We start from the raw sequence: 20,798 nt of genomic DNA, 5'->3' as shown, positions 1-20,798 counted from the left end.
AAATACAGAAGATAATTAGAAACTATTTTGAAAATTTATACTCAAATACAATAGAAAATCTGAAAGGCATCATAAAATTTCTAGAGACATGTGATCTACCCAAACTGAATCAGGAGGACATACACAATGTAAACAGATCAATTTCAAGCAAGAAAATAGAATAAGTCATCAAAAGCCCAGAACCAGACGAATTCTCAGTAAAGTTCTAAAAGTCCTTCAAAGAAGAGTTAGCACCAATACTCCCCAAATTATTCCATGCAATAGAAAAGGAGGGAATCCTTTCAAACTTGTTCTGTGAGGCTAGTATTACCCTAATACCAAAACCAGACAAAGACACATCAAGGAAAGAAAACTTCAGACAAATATCCCTGATGAACATAGACGCAAAAATTCTCAATAAAATTCTGGCAACAAAAACATATTAAAAGGATAGTAAACCACGATCAAGTGGAGTTCATCCCAGGGATTCAAGATTGGTTCAACATATAGAAATCAATAAACATAATACATCACATCAATAGACTTAAAGATAAGAATCACATGTAGTAAAATCATTTGACAAAATACAGGACCTCTTCATGTTCAAAACACTAGAAAAACCAGGGATAGTATGAACATACCTCAACATTGTAAAAGCTATCTATGCTAAGCACAAGACCAACATCATTCTAAATGGAGAAAAGTTGAAAGCATTCCCTCTAAAAACTGGAATAAGACAGGGATGCACTTTTTCACACTTCTATTCAACATAGTCCTTGAAACTCTAGCCAGAGTAATCAGACAGACAAAGAAATTAAAGGGCTATGAATAGGAAAAGAAGAACTCAAGTTACCACTATTTGCTCACAACATGATTCTATATTTAGAAGATCCAAAGAATTCTACCAGAAAACTTCTAGAATAAATGAATTCAGCAAAGCAGCAGGATATATATATCAAATACATTTCTATACCTGGGTGATGAAGCCACTGCAAAAGAAATAAGGAAAACTATCCCATTCACAATACCCTCAAAAAAATAAAATACTTGGGAGTAAATCTAACAAAAGAGGTGAAAGATCTCTACAATGAAAACTACAGAACACTGGAGAAAAGAAATTGAAGAAGATCCTAGAAGATGGAAAGTTCTCCTGTGCTCTTGGATAGGCAGAATTAATATTGTCAAAATGGACAACACTACCAAAACTCTTTTACAGATTTAATGCAGTTTCTACTGAAATACCAATAACATTCTTCATAGAAATAGAAAAAGCAATCATGAAATTTATTTAGAAAAATAAGAGACCCAGAATAGCCAAAGCAATCCTTAGCAAGAAGAGTGAATCAGGAGGCATCACAATACCAGACCTTAAACTACACTACAGAGAAATAGTAACAAAAACAACATGGTATTGGCACCAAAATAGAAATGTAGACCAACGGAACAAAATGGAAGACACAGAGACAAACCCACCTAAGTACAGTTATCTCATACTAGACAAAGGCATCCAAAACATACATTGGAGAAAAGATAGCCTATTCAAATGGCATTGGGAAAAGTGGAAAACCACATGTAACAAAATAAAATTAAGCCTCTATCTCTCACCCTGCACAAAAATCAACTCTAAGTGGATCAAAGACTTAGGCACTAGAACAGAGTCTGTGCCTAATAGAAAAAAAGTAGGTCCAAATCTTCATCATGTAGGCTTAGGAAATGACTTCGTTAACAAGACTCCTAAAGCACAATAAGAAAAATTAAGAATCAATAAATGGATGTATTCAAATTAAAAGGTTTCTTCTCAGCAAAGGAAACAGTAACATGAAGAGAGAGCCTACAGAATGGGAGAAAATCTTTACCACACACACCTCAGATAGAGCACTAATCTCCAGGATATATAACGAACTCAAAAAACTTAACACCAAAAAAAAAAAAATAACCCAATCAATAAATGGACTAAGGAACTGTGCAGACACTTCACAGAAAAACAAATACAATTTATCAACAAACATATGAAAAATGTTCATTATCTCTAACAATTAAAGAAATGCAAATCAAAACTACTCTTAAGATTTTATCTCACTCCAGTCAGAATGGCAATTATCAAAAATACAAACAATAATAAGTGTTGGTAAGGATGTAGGGGAAAAGGTACACTCATACATTGCTGGTAGGACTAAAATTGGTGCAATCACCCTGGAAAGCAGAACAGAGATTCCTCAGAAATCTTGGAATAAAAGCTCCATTTTGACCCAGCTACTCATTGCTAAGTTTATACCCAAAGCACTTAAAATCAGCATACTACAGTGATGCAGTCACATCAATGTTTATAGCAGCTCAGTTCACAATAGCTGAAATATGGAACCAACCTAGATGCCCTTCACCAGATGAAAGGATAAAGAAAATGTGGTACATATACACAGTGGAATATTACTCAGCCTTAAAGAAGAATGAAATTATAGTATTCGCAGGTAAATGGATGAAGATGGAGAACATCATGCTAAATGAAATAAGCCAAACCCAAAAAACCAAAGACCCAAATCTTCATCATGCAGATGTTTTCCCTGATAAGCAGATGCTGATCTATGTGTGGGGGTAGAGGAGTTCAGAAGGAAAAAATGGGAACAATGAAGGAACTTTGGATTGTGCAGAGGGGAGTGAGTGGATGGGTGAAGCAGTGGGGATAGGAAGGACAGTAGAAGGGGATGACATTATTACCCTATATATATATATATATATATATATATATATATATATGTACAATTACACTACTGGTGTGACTCAGCACCATTCACAGCCAGAGGAATGAGAAATTACACCCCATTTGTGTACAATGTGTCAAAATGTCATGTATAACTAATTAGAACAATTTTTTTTAATGAAAAGAAAAAAAAAAGCCTGTTACTTCAAAGAATGTCCTGTGGGTCAGGGACCAAGTGAAACACACTAATTTCTTTAGCTTAAATTGGTTAAATACTGCACATACACCCAATTAACAGAAAAGGATTGTGTAAATTCTCAACTTAATTCTTTCCTGAAAACAGGATACTGTTTTCTGACATGAGAAATTCTGCAGTATTCACGAAATCAAATAAGAGACTCATATGAGCACAGTCCTTGAATATCCTCACTTTCTGGTGGAGTCAGAGACTCATTAGACTCTGAATCCAAGACTCTCCTGCTTCTTTTGCACACATGTGCACATGCACTTGCACACACACACACACACACACACACACAATGCATGCATACATGCACAAATATACACAAACACACACATGCAATCGCTTATCTTTTACCTGGGCTATTTCTGCCTCTGATGCCTCTTGACTTGACATCCCACAGGTCCTCACCAGTTCCTAACAGGTTCCCAGCAGGAGAGAAGCCTGCTTGTAGGACATCATATCAGATGGGGATAGTCACTCCTGTGGACATTGGCCCAAGGTCATGATCCCTGAATGCACCAAGAAAAAAATCATCAGATATTTTAAAGCCTTTGATTCTACTAGAAAAGTAGAAAAATAAAACAGAATGACTACAGGAAAATAGACAAATAAAGATCAAAACAAATTTGGGCTCAACTCTGAAAATCGGTGAAGCTGCTTCAGAATGTACGTTAGTCATTCAAGCCCCTGGACTGGCTGAGCCATGGCTGTATTGGAGTGGCAAAAATATACTAACTTCCCAGTTATTTTGTGGCTTAACATAACAGAAATTCATTCTCTCAAAATTTCCTGAGGTCAGAAGTCCAAAACCAGGGCATCAACTGGGCTGTGGGCCCCTCAGAGGCTTTAGAGGAGAATCCAGTCTCATCTTCTCCAGATTCTGGTGGCTCCTGGTGTTACTTGGCTTGTGGCTACATTACTCCAATCTCCACCTTTTCTTCCCATGAACATTCCCCTAGGTGTCTTGTGCCTTCTACTTTTCTGTCACTCATAAGGTCACTGTCCCATCTCAAGATCTTTAACTTAATTACATGTGCAAAGGCTTTCAAAATAGGGTCAAATTCAAAGCCAAGGTTATGACCTGAACATATCTTTTAGGGCCACTGTTCAACCCTACAGAATGTATTCTGTTCTGATCACATCTTCCATTTTCTCTTTACAGCAATACAAGTAGTATTACACACACACACACAAAAAAAAAAAAAAAAAAAAAAAACACGAATCACCAGGTAACCTGAAAGAAGGTATACTTTAGTCTCTAGAAGGCACCCAATGAAAGGAATACTGTAAACAGAAAAACTGTTGTTTTTCAATTGGTCGAGTGGCCCAAGGCACAGGGAAAAGAGCTAAAAACAGATGGTAGCATTTTCCTTGAATTTTCTGGAGTACATAGGGATAGGACTAGGAGAGATGAAGTTGAACAGACAGATTATAAAGATTTATACCCATTTGATGCCCTTCACTGCCATCATCTACCATTCAACTACAAAAACATCACCAGAACAGACAGACCAAGTTAGAGTAAGGAGCAGGTAGATAGTTGGTAGGCAAATACAAACATGAATTGGTAAATAAATCAATGGCACTTCTAAAGCTCCGAAATCTTCTAATACGTAAACCATACCCAAAAGTAATGACAAGGCTGATAATTCTAATTTGACCAGTATTGGGTAAACACCGACTTTGTCTTCTACTCTGGAATTGAAGTGCAATACAAAACAAAGGGGAGAACTTAGTCACGTGATGGTGGTGACAATATCAGTTAACATTTATTAAAGCTCCATGGTGGGCTGGGCCATGTGCCCAATGCCTAGTCATTATCAAAGACATTTTGGTAAATATGTGCTCCTTTATTAATGATTACCTATAATTTCACCTAATAGTTACCATAATTTCAAAGCAAGAAGCATAAAGATATTTAGAGAAACCTGTGACAACTGTAATATAATGTGAACGTATCTGTGATTTCTATCGCTGGCACAGCCACAGGCTCCACTCAAACTCCTGGGGTCTGTTGCTGCATTGGTGACTAAAGGAAATGTTAAATTTCAGTCAGAGTTTTAATGAAAATAATGATATGATTTTCTTTCCCATCCAAGTTCATAAGCTGCCTGAATCTTCTCCAGGCCATTGTCCATGGACCCTGATCTGAACACATGCTGAGCCACGCTTCCCCTTCAGCTGTCCCACAGATAATGCTTTAGTGAATGACTTGTTCTTAGAAATGTCAAGAGTCCTGGAGAACTACTGGTAGTCAGAACATTTTGTTCCCTTTCTCACTACTGGTCCCAGGGCACAGGAGTGATGGCCATCCACCCATAGGTGCTCAGCTATCCTGTCCCCAAAGTACCCTGGAAGAGACTTTTCCAGGGACATGCTCCACTCTGTGGTCATGTGAGTTTAAGAACTGCCTCCTCAACTCTCTCCCTTTTAGAAATTCACCATATGGTGCTGAGAGGTCCTACGAAGGGGTTTGCCTAGTCTAAGTCTCTTGGTTAGCGCCTGAAACTTTTGCCTGAGCCTCCTGCTTTCTTCCCCTGCTCCAGCTACCAGTTTCGTAGAACACAGAACTCCATGTCTACCTTAGAAGACACTGATTTGTATAGTGTTAAAAGTACCATAAACAACCAACCAAAATCAACCAGCTCCAAATTAAACTCATGGGCTTTTCATAGAGAAAATGCAGAACGAGCTCTGGGCAGAAAGAAACCACATGTCATGTTGCATGCAATGATGCATGGGCTCAATTTAATGAGAACCATGTTCCTTCCTATTTGCCAAGAAAAAGTTCCAAAGTCAACTTCTGCCTAGTGAGTGAAATCCTCTCTCATCATCAACACTAAACCATGATAATCACAGTGATTTTCAATACTACTTTATTGATCCAATTTATTAATTAGAACTCCTATTTCAAGCAACAGTATCCACAGCAGTGACTCTAAGCATAAGGGCAACCCATCAGAAAGTAAAAGGGTAACTCACAAAACCCAAAGACAGGAATGCAACCAAACCATTTAAGAAGGCAGGATGGAGGGACTGGACCACTGTTGGTGCATGTACACACTCATGCTCACCTCCCCTGGTTCACCTCTCTCTCCCTCTCTCTTCCTCTCTCTCCCTGCTCTGAATTTCTGAAATTCTTCTATCTCATTCTATATGCTCTTGAACACAAGTGTTCACACTCTGCCTCTTTTTTCATCCCTGAATTGCTGCTTCACTGAATTCCATAGAATTGACTGGCTTCTTATTTTCCAAACCATATGGCAGAAAAACACGGTTAGTGCACAAATATAACCACAAGAGACACTGCTCTCTGATCCAGCTTGGGTCAGGACCCTCCCCTGGCCTGCCAGGAGTGATCCCTAGGATGATGTGAAGAGTGGACTGCAGTAGGGTGCGATGGCAAAATCTTATGACTGTGATCCCAGCTACTCAGAAGGCTGAGCCAGGAAGACAGCAGGTTTGATGCCCTCCTGGGCAACTTAGCAAGACCATGTCTCAAAATAAAATTTAAAAAGTGCCAGGGATATAGCTCAGAAGTAGAGCATTTTCCTAGCGTGTACAAGATCCTAGGTTTAATCTCTGGCACAGAAGGAAAAAAAAAAAAAGAGTATATGAGGAGGGAGAGCTGGAACCATTTACACAAATGGGGGACAGGAAGAGGGGGTGAAAGATTCACAATCTAAGTCTTTTATATCTGATAAATAGCTTAACCAGAGCACAGATTCACTTGATTAATCACACACATATTATTAATTCCGGGGCTATTAACAACCTAAATTCCAGCTTCATATTGGAATATAAACAAGAAATCAGCATATGTTCGAAAAATGTGTTCATTCCCTCTTCACAACTAAAGACCAAAAGACATCTTAGAAACAACTGAAATCAGGAAGATAGAAGATGAGAATTACATTAATAACCATTAATAATTAATAATCATTCCACCCACACTAGGATTCTAACTCTATTGTTAATAAGTTAAGGGCTCAAGGGTTAGATATTTTTGGTGTGTGTTTTTCTAATTTCTTCTTAAGCATTCTATAATTATTCTCAAATTAGCCTTTGATATGAGCAAGTCTCCAAGGGAGATACTTATTCTCTCCTAAGCTCTCACAACATGATCCCAGCACACCCCCAGACTCACCTCTGTCATTTCCCCACGCCCACCTATGTTCCAGCCACCTAGAACATCTTACCCCTTAAGGACTTATAGGAAATACTTACACTCAAAGTTATTCATTGTTTATCTGAAATTCAAATTTAACTGGATGGCCTCTATTTTTATTTACTGAATCTGACAACTCAATCCAGATCACTCTGTACATTCAAACATTCCTGACCTTGTCATACTGTGCTCCTCACTGAAGATGCATTGCACAAGTCCCCTCACCTTGGCTAACTCATCCACCAAGAACAGCTTCCAATGCCTTTTCTCTGAAAATCTTCCTTCTTTTCCTCAGGTCATTAGATCATCCTGTAATATTTTTTCAACTCTCCATTAAAGGATTTCAATAGTGAATAGTCTGCCTGTTTCTTCTGCTGACCACCAATTTTTCAAGGTGCAATTGGATCTGAGGGCTTTTGTACCTTTGTGCCTAGAATGTAGGATATACATAATATATGTTTGTCAAAGGAATAAATTATAGAATTTCTTTGTAAATGAACTATTAACTGGCATCTATCAACCATCCTACTCTTATTTTCTCTTTGCTTCTCTGATTCATTCCCTTAAAGCAGTAATTTTCAAATTTCAGGACATTCGTTAGTAGATGGAGGTAAAAAAAAATAGCATGAAACAGAGTAGAGAGAGTTGGAGTATAGTGGATTGGAATGGAAAATAGAGCATAGCATTCACAGCAAGGTTAAGTCTTATTCTGTTAACTTTACACACACAGTGTGTATTGTGTGTGTTGAATATTAATTAAAATGTATTTCTTATGGTAAAAATGAAAGTTATAATCAAATAGAATGAAATTTACTGTTAATAGGAACATCAGGATTACTATGATTCTCTTGTTACTTTTTCTTGCAATCTCCTAGAATTCCCTTCAAACTCCTTCAGTAGCTTCATATTTCATATATTCTAGGTCATCCACAATCTGACTCCAACCTATGATTTAGCACTTTGCCCACAACTAACTCCATTGCACAATCCACCCTGGACAAATGGCCTACTCCTCACCCATCCCACACCCCAAACTTATGGGATCAGACTCTTTACTTCATGAATTGTCATCCCACCACCCTTGCTTCCCATACTGACCTCTCTCTTCTCTACTTTCCTAAGGCTCACACTTATTTAAAGTCCAACTTATGTTTATATGACTGATTTGTCAGCTCTTCATTACTACGATGAAATACCTGAAGCAGACCACTTATAAAAGAAGGAAGTTTATTTAGCTCACAGTTTTGAAGGTTCAAGAGCAAGGTGCCGACCTCAGCTCAGCTCTGATGAGGGCTCCTTGGCTGCATCACAACATGGCAGAAGCATGTACGTGAGGAAAGGTTCACATCAACAAACAGGAAGCCAAAGAGAGTCTCAGGGATCAGACCCAAGCTTTTATAACGTCTTGTTCTCTATCAAATTCACTCCAAGAGAATGGTATTCCATTCTAAAGGTTGTTCCGCCAGTGACCTAAGGACCTTTTACTTAGGTGATAGATGGATCTAGGGTCTACCTCTTAAAGGTTGCACACCATCTCAACACCACCATCCTGGAGACTAAGCCTCCAACACATGAACCTTTGCAGGGTCCTCCAACATCTACATGCTAGCAGTGACACTGAAAGATCATTTCCCATCTGAACACTGGGAAGAAAGTTCACTTCCCAAGGTAAGATATCTACCCTGCTCTGACAGAGCATCTTTCAATGAATACAAGTCCCATTGTCCCAAGGCAGCCAGTAAAAGGAGCCCAGTCTAGACTTTGCATCTTCCTGCCAACCTGTCTAACACTCAGCTGTCCTAACTCCCACCAACACTGGTCTATAAATACCTTCCCATTTACAAATTTTTCTCCCCAACCAGATTATAAATTCTCTGTGGAACTTACACTGCATCATCATAGCCCCTGTCCATCCTATGAGAAGGAACTGACTCGGTTCTATCAGATAAGTCCCAGTATTGCCACAAACTGTTCTGGCAACTAGGTTCTCCTGGTTAGTTTCTCCAGCTGGCCATAAATGATTTCATAGAGCATTTGCATAAGAAAAGACTGCTCTGTCTTTTTTTCATGATAAATCAAAGCAAAAACAAGATTACCCTGTAACTGGGCAGAGTGAATGTGAACATATTTCAAGATACAACATTGCAACTTCCAACTTCTCGGTCACCAAGCTAATATGAGTAGCTGCTTCTTTACAAAGTATAGCCTTGGTCCAGTCTGGCCTTTTATAAGTTTACTGATTGAGAATGCCCATGCTGAAAGAGAGAGAGAGAGAGAGAGAGAGAGAGAATGAATGCCCATTCTGGAATTACCTCTGCTACCTAACAGCATCTGATCCAAAGCAAACCTCTACTTCCTCCAATCCTCCACAGAATCACCTGACATGAGTCAAAAGCTATAATTAGGTTCTTGCTAAGAAGCCTCGTGGTCCTTATACTGGTCAACTTTCCATTATTATAATCAAATACCTGACACAACTAACTTATTAAGAAAAATGTTTATTTTAACTCAGAGTCCTAGAGGTTCTAACCAAAGTTAAGTGATTCCTTTGCTTGGGCCTCTGGCAAGGGCAGGACATCATGACATGAGCATGTGGCAGATACTCACCTCAGGAACCAGGAAACAAAAAGACTGGAAGAGGCTGGAATACCACAATCCCCTTTGAGGGGGCACATCCATCCCTCTAGGTCCCACCTCCTGAAGGTCCACAGTACCCCCTCCCTCAATCATGCCACACTGGGGATCAAGCCTTTAACACATGTACCTTTGGGAGACATTCAGCACCCAATCTATGGCAGTTCCTCTAGTTCCTTAGAGTACTCTTTCCTCACTGCAATGAGTAACACGCCCAATGTGTTTAATGATAGGTGCTTTCCTGGTGGTTTCTGGCCACAAGGCATTGACACTGGCTCATGGTAAATATATATCTTATGTTGGCTATGAAATATCACCCAGAACTTTGTACTACCGGATAATTTCTTGCTTTTCACATGGTGAAAATTATCTGAATTACATGGTGAGTGTTGTTTGTAAACCACAGAGTAAGAAATTGGCTACATACACAGTCTAGGTTACAAGTATCAGATTTGCATAAAGAGTGTTGGGCCAACTGCAGCCTAACAAAGTTACTTTAATTAGCTGTAGTTTCCTCTCACAGTCATACAATTGACAAGCATCTCAAAATACTGGTTCCACTGCTCTCTGACTGATGTGAATAAATAACAGACAACTGAAACAACCAGTGCATTTTTTTGTTTGTTTTGTTTTGGAAACTCCATTGAAGCTTTTTGGAAAGAGATATAGTGTATAAATGTGTGTCAAAATAAAGACTGCTATATATTTTGTGTTATACTTCCTAGATTTTATAGCTCTCTGACAATTACTTTCTGACCATGTCCAATCCCACAAGTTATGGCTAAAAGTGGCTTACTTAGCGTTGGTGTTCATTGTGCAAAGAGTTCATATAAATCCTGGAATCAAATGTGTTCTTTTTCTTTTCTTTTTTTATTGGTTGTTCAAAACATTACAAAGCTCATGATATATCATCTTTCATACATTTGACTCAATTGGGTTATGAACTCCCATTTTTACCCCAAATACAAATTGCAGAATCACATTGGTTACACACTCACATTTTTACATAATGGCATATTAGTGACTGTTGTATTCTGCTACTTTTCCTATCCCCTACTATCCACCCTCCCCTCCCCTCCCATCTTCGCTCTCTACCTCATCTGCTGTTGTTCAATTCTCTCCCTGTTCCCCCCCTTTCCCCTCACAACCTCTTATATGTAATTTTGTGTAACATTGAGGGTCTCCTACCATTTCCATATGCTTTCCCTTCTCTCTCCCTTTCTCTCCTCCCACTCGTCTTTGTTTAATGTTAATCTTTTCCTCATGCTCTTCCTCCCTGTTCTGTTCTTAGTTGCTCTCTTTATATCAAAGAAGACATTTGGCATTTGTTTTTTAAGGATTGGCTAGCTTCGCTTAGCATAATCTGCTCTAATGCCATCCATTTCCCTGCAAATTCTATGATTTTGTCATTTTTTAGTGCTGTGTAATACTCCATTGTGTATAGATGCCACATTTTTTTATCCATTCATCTATTGAAGGGCATCTAGGTTGGTTCCACAGTCTAGCTATTGTGAATTGTGCCGCTATGATCATTGATGTGGCAGTATCCCTATAGTATGCTCTTTTAAGGTCCTCAGGGAATAGTCCGAGAAGGGCGATAGCTGGGTCAAATGGTGGATCCATTCCCAGATTTCCCAGGAATCTCCATACTGCTTTCCAAATTGGCCTCACCAATTTGCAGTCCCACCAGCAGTGTACAAGTGTACCCTTTTCCCCACATCCTCACCAACACTTATTGTTGTTTGACTTCATAATGGCTGCCAATCTTACTGGAGTGAGATGGTATCTTAGGGTGGTTTTTGATTTGCATTTCTCTGACTGCTAGAGATGGTGAGCATTTTTTCATGTACTTGTTGATTGATTGTATGTCCTCCTCTGAGAAGTGTCTGTTCAGGTCCTTGGCCCATTTGTTGATTGGGTTATTTGTTATCTTATTGTTTAATTTTTTGAGTTCTTTGTGTATTCTGGATATTAGGGCTCTATCTGAAGTGTGAGGGGTAAAAATTTGTTCCCAGGATGTAGGCTCTCTATTTACCTCTCTTATTGTTTCTCTTGCTGAGAAAAAACTTTTTAGTTTAAGTAAGTCCCATTTGTTTATTCTTGTTATTACCTCTTGGGCTATGGGTGTCCTAAAATGTGTTCTTTTTCTAAAAACTTCTTTATGTTCTTCATCTAAAAATCAACTTATAAGTGAAGGAATTCAAAATATACCACTTCGGCATGAGAATTTTTATGAACTGAAGGTAATTGAAAAGAAGCAGATATAGGGAAAAAAAATTCTGCTCCACCACCCAGCTTCCAAGAATCATTTAGCGTGCATAACAAACCTTACTAGCTGGCCTTTATCTGGAGTTAAGGCCTTTTAAGTAAAGAAATAAATCTTGGGGCTGGGGTTGTGACTCTGCGGTACAGTGCTCACCAAGCACGTGCGAGGCCCTGGGTTCTATCCTCAGCACCACATAAAAATAAATAAATAAGGTATTGTGTCCAACTACAGCTAAAAATAAAAAATATTTTAAAAATAAATAAAATAAAAACTATTTTTAAAAAATAAGGCTAAATGAGGTCATAAGGAAGGGAAGAACCCTAATCCAATAGGACTGATGTCCTTAAAAGAAGAAGAGACACCAGAGATTTCTATTTCACTCCACATGTATAAGGAGGAAATCCATGGAAGAACAGTGAGAAAGTGACCCACCTGCAAGCCAGGTACAGAGGCCTCACCAGAAACCAATTCTTATGGTACCTTATTTTCAAGTGTTCGGTCACCAGAACTATGAGAGAACTAATTTCTGTTGTTTAATAAGCCCCCTCAATATGTATTACTCTGTCTGGCAGGTTAAGAAGAGTAATGTAGTTTCCAAAGTAAAAAAATAATAATAAATAGCAAAAGATGGGGTTTGGAATGAGATCTTTGGACACCAAGTCTAGCATGCTTTCCAGTATACCATGCAAAATTGCTTACTAATTGTCATTTTGGACATGATCATAGACTAAGTTTTCTGCGTTTTCAGAAGCCCAGACACTTTTTCTGTTTATGTGCAACTCATGTACAATGGTTTGCTATCTATAATTCTGACAAAACTTTTCCCATTGGAAGTGTCTGCAATTGGCATCTGTGGTTTAAACTGGTTGGAATTCAAGTTTTCCTGCATTATGATATGTCACTACACTTTTTTTTAAACTTCTCTTTTAATTTCACCAAGTGATAGTGACTTAAAATGGGAGACAAAAACTGAGACCAGCCAAAAGCTAAGCATGGTCATCAAGATACACCCTCCCATTTCATTACTGTCACTTTAGCTATTCTAGATAATAACCAAAGGACTCTACATTCCTCTTCCTTCTTGTAACTTTGAATTTCTTTATGCATCCTGTGAGCCAACTTCCTGAGAGTTGAATCCACCATTCCTCAATTCCACTGGTAATTTTTATTTTTTATTTTTTTTTCAAAGAGAGAAAGAGAAAGAATTTTTTAATATTTATTTTTTAGTTTTCGGCAGACACAACATCTTTGTTTGTATGTGGTGCTGAGGATCGAACCCGGGCCGCATGCATGCCAGGCAAGCACGCTACCACTTGAGCCACATCCCCAGCCCCTCCACTGGTAATTTTTATTTCAAGTAATTGATGTGTAGCACAGCTGTTGATCAGTACCACAGATGACCTCATGGCCATCCAAGAATCAAGGGTTTTTAACTTCTGCCCTCAGAACCTTCCTTTCCTCAAACCATTTGTTTCAGAGTTGGTCTATAAAATCTCACTTCTGACACCAACTATTAGAATTGACCCAAATGTGAGGTGCTCTCATCTGAATGTGTTCTCCTGAAACTCCCATGTTGAAACCTAATTCCTAATGTGATAGTATTGAGAAGAGGTGGGGCCTTTCATAACAGGAGTATTTCCCTTTAAAAAGAAACCTCATCTGCCTTGCCCTTTCTATATGAGAAATCAGTGAGAAGATGGGATACATGAACTAGAATTATTAAATTCTAAATCTGTTGGCCAACCTTGATCTAGGATTCCCCAGTCTCCACAACTGTGAAAAATAAACTTTTTGTTGTTTATAAACACTCAGTTTGTGGTCTTTTGTTATAGCAGCCAGAACAGTTCTTCAGAGTCCCAAGTCTCCCCAAAACTTCTAGCACTACCTGCAAAGAATTCGGTTTTGACTACAAACTTAGAAGGTCTAGAGTTAGGACCATCCTCATAATGCTAACTGCAAGTTCTGGGAGTTCCCCAAATTCCTCTTAGTTTTGGTAATTCACTTGAAGCACTCAGAGAATTTACTGAAACTATCATACTCCCAGTTATGATTTATCACAGAGAAATAATACAGATCAAAATAAGTCAAAAGAAGAGGCACATCGGGCAGAGTATGGGAGGGTTAAAAAAGGAAAGCTACCACTACTCTCAGAATATATTGCCCCCCCCCCTATCCAATGTGTGTGACAATATGCATATAAGATGCATGACAAATTTGCATGAAATATGGCCAACCAGGAAAGCTCACCTGCAAAGAGTTTTTATGAAGGCCTCATAGGAGGTCACGATTGATTAATTGATTGATGACCCATGTGGTTGAACTCAGCATTCATCTCTCCCTTTACCTCAGGGGGAGAGCTGATATCAAATGGCTCAAGGGGCCTACACAGAGTAACCTCATTTGCACACACACTATCAAGTGTGGCCCAAGAGGGCTGTAAATAATGAAGACACTCCTATCACTCAGAAAATTCCAAGTTTGGACATTACTTCCAAGGAACCAGGAGAAAAAGTTACACTTCTCTTTGGGCAAAGATAATTTGTTATTACATACATACATATATGCCTAATGTGTGATTTGTAAATGCAGTTGCAAGAAAAAAAATTTTTAAAAAGAAATAGTAGGTACATTGAGAGAGTATTGAATCTCAGGCCCTATACACATATAATAGCCTTGAGTAAGTTAGTATTAGTCCCTCTTTACAGATGAGAAAAAAATGAGAATTTAAAAAGTTGCCCAAAGTTTTAAAGAAATAAAGCAATAGATTTGACCATGTTGACACAGCACACCCTCTGAGCTGTTAGAGCTGTGTTTCCAACTACATTTATTCATTCTTTCCACATTTGTTTTATGCTTTCTCTGTACAAGGTACAAGAGATACAGGTGCAACAGATACAGCAAGGAACAGACAAAACTTGTTGCTCACATGGAGAAATACTCTAAAGAAAAATAAAAACCAAAAAAATGAAAATAAGTCAAATATATAGTATTTTGAATGGTGGCATTACTATGGGGGAATAAAAAGGAACATATACACGTTATTTGGGCCTTTATTCAAATACCAACAGCAAGATCTCTTTGAAGCAGCTTAGAAATGTGAATATGAACTGGAATTATATTACCCTACTAATTTGTTAGATCTGATGATGGTGTGGTGTCTGTTTCCCCCCCAAAAGATATTTATCTGTTAAATATGTGGGTTGAAGTATTTACAGATAAAATAAGATTGCAAACATGTTGATAATTACGGATACTGGATGATAGATGATACGTGAGAAAAGGCCTTTGCACAAATGTTTTTTTTTTTATTTTGTATGTTTAAAATCTGATATAATATAAATTTTTAAAAAATAAAGCAATGGGTGAGGATGGCATATAGAATGTGTAAGGGGTCTTGTGGGACCAAATTAGTATATCTGGGGAGGACTCATTAAGATGGTGACACTGAACACAAAAATTTGAAGAAGTGAGGGGGTGTGGGAGGGAGGGTAATGTGGATCTCTGGGAAAGAACATTCCAGGGAGAAATAGGAACTAATGCTGAGCCCTGTAGTAACAATTAACTTGGAATGCTCAAGGAACAAGAAATTCAATGACTTGAAAAATAATCAAAGGGTAAAGTAGTAGGAATCAAGGTCAGAAAGTTACCATAAATGGTTGGAAAGGAGAGGCAATACATATGGAACAGCAAATTCACATCCAAAATATTCAAACAACACCCACAAGCCAATAAGAAAAATACAAGCAATCCAATAGAAAACTGAACAAAAGACCTGCATGGGTATGTCACAAAAAAGAAAATGTTCAATAAGCACATGAAAGGTACTTTACCTCAATGTGTATCTGGGAAGTGCAAATTAAAACCACAATGCAACACACTGCATCCCATAGAAAAGTTAAAATTAAAAGGCAGGCAATTCTAGGTATTCGTATTGGGAGGTGCATAAATTGGTGAAAACTACAGTATCTACTAAAACTAAAACTATGCACACTTTAAGGTGCCCAGCAATTCTATTTCTAGAATCATGGGTCCAACAGAAAACCATGTATATGCTCACCAAAAGATTCGAACAAGGATGATTCTAGCAGTATTATTTTTAACATCAAAAAAATGAGAACTACCTAAATACCCAGGAAAAAGTAAAATGAATAAATGAATTATGCGATCGTCATACAGTAAGCATTAGCATAATACACAATATAGATGAATCTCAGGAAAATATTGAGCAAAAACAAAGACACAAAAGATTCAAACTGTATGCTTCTATTTATGTAAAGTTCAAAAACAAGCAAAACTAACTCATGCTGTCAGAAGAAAGAATATCAATTACCATTGCGAAGAAAGCAACCTGAAAGGGTTGAGGGGATCCAGGACAGCAATAATGTCCTGTTTCTTGATCTGAAATGCTAATTAAATAGATGAGCTTAATTTGAGAACAGTCAACAAGCCACAAGCTATAATGTGTGCATTTTCTGTATATATGTTATACTTCAATAAAACTTTAAAAAATTTATATAGGGCATCTTTATTTCCTCCTCTGAGGTGCCACACACCCAATACCTGATGCCCCATCCATTTCTGTGTAAGAGGAACATGGAACACAATGGATTGTTGGCTTAAAAAAAGAGCTGATTACCGTTTCTCAACTTATAGCTGCAACCTCTACATTTAGAGACTGCAACTGAAACAGCAAGTTCTCCACTCCAAAGAAACTGGGCAAAACTGTAAATGAGAAATAAAATATGATGAGAACTTTTTCCTCTCGGCATTGTACATGCTAATAATGTGCCTGTGGTAATCAGCCTTCCATCACTGTGACCAAAATACCTGACCAGAACAATTTGGCAGTGAAAAAATTTATTTTGGCTTATATTTCAGAGGTCTCAGTTCATGGTTAGCTGATTCCATTATAGAACCGTCATGGCAGAAGCACACCACAGAGGAAAGCAGAGAGAGAGATAGGGGCCAGAGACAGAAATCATTGAAGGCCACACCTTCAGTACCCTACTTCCTCTACCCCTTCCACACCCTATCTACCTGCAGTTACCACTCAGTAGTCCGTTCAAATTGTTAACCCATCAAATGGATTAATCCATTGAAGAGGTTATAACATTCAGAATCCAGTCTTTTCACCCCTGAACGCTGCTGCATTTCCCAACAGTAACACATCATCTTTTCAGAGGACATCACTAGATTCAAACCATAATAGTACTTCATAGTGTCTTAGGCAACAGAACACTTTTCTGTAGGATCGTAATGCCATCTAAATTGAAGCATCATTTTGAGAGCAGTCATTCAGAGTTCAAAGAAGAAGGAATTGACTATTTTATGAGTTTGCATTGTGAGCTCATTAAAAACCAACACTCTTACAGCTTTTCAGTTGACAAGAAGAGGCCACTAAAGCCTTGAACAAGTTTTAAATTCTAATAAGGTAAATATTGGTCACCACAACCCACATAAATTAAAAAAAAAAAAAAAAAAAAAAACACTTTTCAATAGTAAAAGTCTTCAGACCAAAACATGGGGAAAAGGACTGTGACTTATTCCTAGCCATGGCAGGTCCATTTCCTCCTGGAACCTTGTATGGAGACTGTGCTCATGTCAGCTTTCAGACACTTTGACAAAACACCTGAGAAAATCGACTTAAAGGAGGAAAGGCGTGCTTATTTTGGCTCACAGTTTTACAGGTTCAGTGCATGGCTGGTTGGTTTCATTGCTTTTGAGCCCGTGTCTAGGCACAATATCATGGCAGCAAGCCAGTAGCAGAAACACTATTTGCCTGTGGAGGCTGGGAAACAAAGAGAGGAAGGGATCAAGGTTCCAATATCCCTCCAAAGGCAGCCCCCACCCCCACCCCATGGCCTAACTTACTTCCCTAAGACCGATCTCCTCAAGGTCCCACTACCTCCCAATAGCACATCAGCTGGGGATCAAGCCTTCAATACATGAAGCTTTCAGGGACATTAGAGATCCAAACCAGAGTAGAGCCCTGGCTTTGAAATTTCAAGACCTGTATAAGTTCCAACTAGGCCAAGTTTATTGGTCCTTTTAGCTTAGAAAGCTGCTATTCATGACCTGGAGGACTTTGACCAAAGTTATCTTATTCCCACCTTGGCATTGAGGGTTTTCTATTTCCTTTGTTACTAGTTTTATCTTTTTCTCTCCACTCTTTTTGTTATTTTTCTCTGCTTCCCCCCCCACCTTTTTTTCTTTCTTTCTTTTGGTGGGGGAAGAGAGGGCAAGAAGGATTGAGCCCAGGGGTGCTTAACCACTGAGCCACATCCCCAGTCCATTTTATTTTTTATTTTGACACAGGTTCTCACTAAGTTGCTGAGGCTGGCCTCAATCGCATGATCCTCCTGCCTCAGTCTCCTGAGTTGCCACTTTTTTTCATTTTTACTTTGCTAATTTTCTTTATTCTTATTTCTCGATTTTTTTAAAATTGATTTATTGATATTTGCTTTTGCTTATTTTTATTGTTGTCTAGCATTATGTTTTGACTCCATTATAAAGATCAGTTCATCAAAGAAACTTTTGTATTGATTTTCTTTTTTTTTTAAAGAGAGAGAGAGAATTTTTTAATATTTATATTTTAGTTTTTGGTGGACACAACATCTTTATTTTATTTTTATGTGGTGCTGAGGATCATGCTGCGCATGGTGCTGCGCATGCCAGGCAAGTGCGCTACTGCTTGAGCCACATCCCCAGCCCAATTTTCTTTTGAGCTGATTTGAACCAAATTCTCAATTGGACCAAATTCCTAAATTTAAGCTGACTTTGAGACATCTTGACTCCAAGCCTAGCAGTGAGTCCAACATGCGGCAGGGTCTCTCAGTGAACTCTGAGAAGAGACATATTGGCAACTAGATTCCTGTAAGACTATAGGCCATATTAACCCAGCTAAGTTAAAGTTGATTTAGCACATCTCACTGGGAAAGCAGTAGGTATGAAGTTCCTTGATGATACTCAACAGAACTCCTCCAGCCTCCATAGACCATCCTTAAAGTCAATCATGAAGGCTCAGGTCTATTTGATGTAATCAAGACTTTTAAAAAAAAAATTCTTCTTTGTTATGAAGTACACTAATGGAGGAAAAGTAATGAGTACTTCATGGCAGTAGGTAAAGAAAGAAAACAGAGACTTGAAGCAAATTCACACCAATAGTGTCTGCTGCCTAAATGGTCATCAGAAATGTATTGTCCACAAAGACCCAATGGCAGAAAAACTGCTTTCTTTCTTAATAATATATTTATTTGTTTATTTATCTGCATTTTAATTGTACATTGTACTTGTACATAATGGTGGGATGTGTTGTTACCTATCTGTACATGCTCACAATATTACAATATAATTTGGCCAATATCATTCCCCAGTATTTCCCCTCCTCATTCCCCAGGTCCCTTTTTTCTAATCGACTGATCTACCTTTGATTTTCATAAGATTCACCCCTCCTTCTTTTTCTTTTTCCTCTATAGCTTCCTTCCACAAATGAGTGAAAAAAGACAACCCTAGCCCTTCTGAGTTTGGCTTATTTCACTTAACATAATATTCTCAAGTTCCTTCCATTTTCCTTCAAATGACATAATTTCATTCTTCTTTATGATTGAATAAAACTCCATTTATACACATGCATACATACCATATTTTCTCTATCCTTTTATCTGTTAATGGGCACCTAGGCTGATTCTATAGTTAGGCTATTGTGAATTGTGCTGCTATGAACATGAGGACCCATGTATCACCATAGTATGATGACTTTAATTCCTTAGGATAAATATCAAGGAGTGGTATTGTTGGGTCATATCATGGTTTTACTCCTAATCTTTTGAGAAACCTCCATACTGATTTTTATAATGACTGCATTAATTCACAATCCTAACAACAGTGTAAAAATTTTCCTTTTTTTCTACATCCTCTTCAGCATTTATTATGCTTTGTATTCTTGAAGACTGTCATTCTTACTGGTATGAGATGAAATCTTAGTGAAGTTTTGACTTGCATTTCCCTAACTGCCAATGATATTGAACTTTTTTTTATGTATTTGTTGGCCAGTTGCATTTCTTCTTTTGAGAAATGTCTGTTTAATTCATTTGCCTATTTCTTAATCGTGCTTTTTAGAGGGGTGTTAAATTTTTTGAGTACTATACAAAATTTTTTGAGTTCTATGTATATTAATCCTCTGTCAGAAGAGTAGCTAGCAAAAATTTTCTCCCATTCTGTAGGTTCTCTCTTCACATTCTTAATTGCTTCTTTTGCTATTCAGAAGCTTTTTAATTTTATGTCAAACCATATATTAACTTTTGGAGTCATTTTCTAAGCTTTAGTAGTCCTATTGAGAAAATCGTTGCCTGTACCCATATGCTAGATTGTTGACCCTATTTTTTCTTCTAGGAGTTGCCTACTTTCTGGTCTAATTCCTAGGTCTTTGATTCACTTTAAGCTGCTTTTTATGCAGGATGAGAGACTAGGGTCTAGTCTCATTTTTTCTTCATATGGATAATCAGTTTTCCCAGCACCAGAAAAACTGCTTTTGGATGTTGACATGAACATCAAGATTGTAAACTCTCACTGTAAAAACAAATTCACCTTTTACAACAAGCTGGATATCTTCTGTGGCAGTGCCCTCTGCTCAGCAGATCCTTGCCTTTGATGGACATAACTTCAATGAGCTGCCAGAGGGATACTCAGCAGAATATATTCCTCCTACATGCTCATGGAAGGTAAAAATTTGCTCAAGAAATGTCTCAATCTCAATCCCAGCATGTTAGATAGAGCACATCGTGAGGGATCCAGTAATGAAGATGGATGG

The sequence above is a fragment of the Marmota monax genome, unplaced genomic scaffold (assembly GCF_021218885.2).
Source record: "Marmota monax isolate L192 unplaced genomic scaffold, Marmota_monax_Labrador192_F-V1.1 WCK01_AAM20220418_F8-fsc00004, whole genome shotgun sequence".
In the NCBI taxonomy this organism is placed as follows: domain Eukaryota; kingdom Metazoa; phylum Chordata; class Mammalia; order Rodentia; family Sciuridae; genus Marmota; species Marmota monax.
This window is presented reverse-complemented; position numbering follows the sequence as displayed.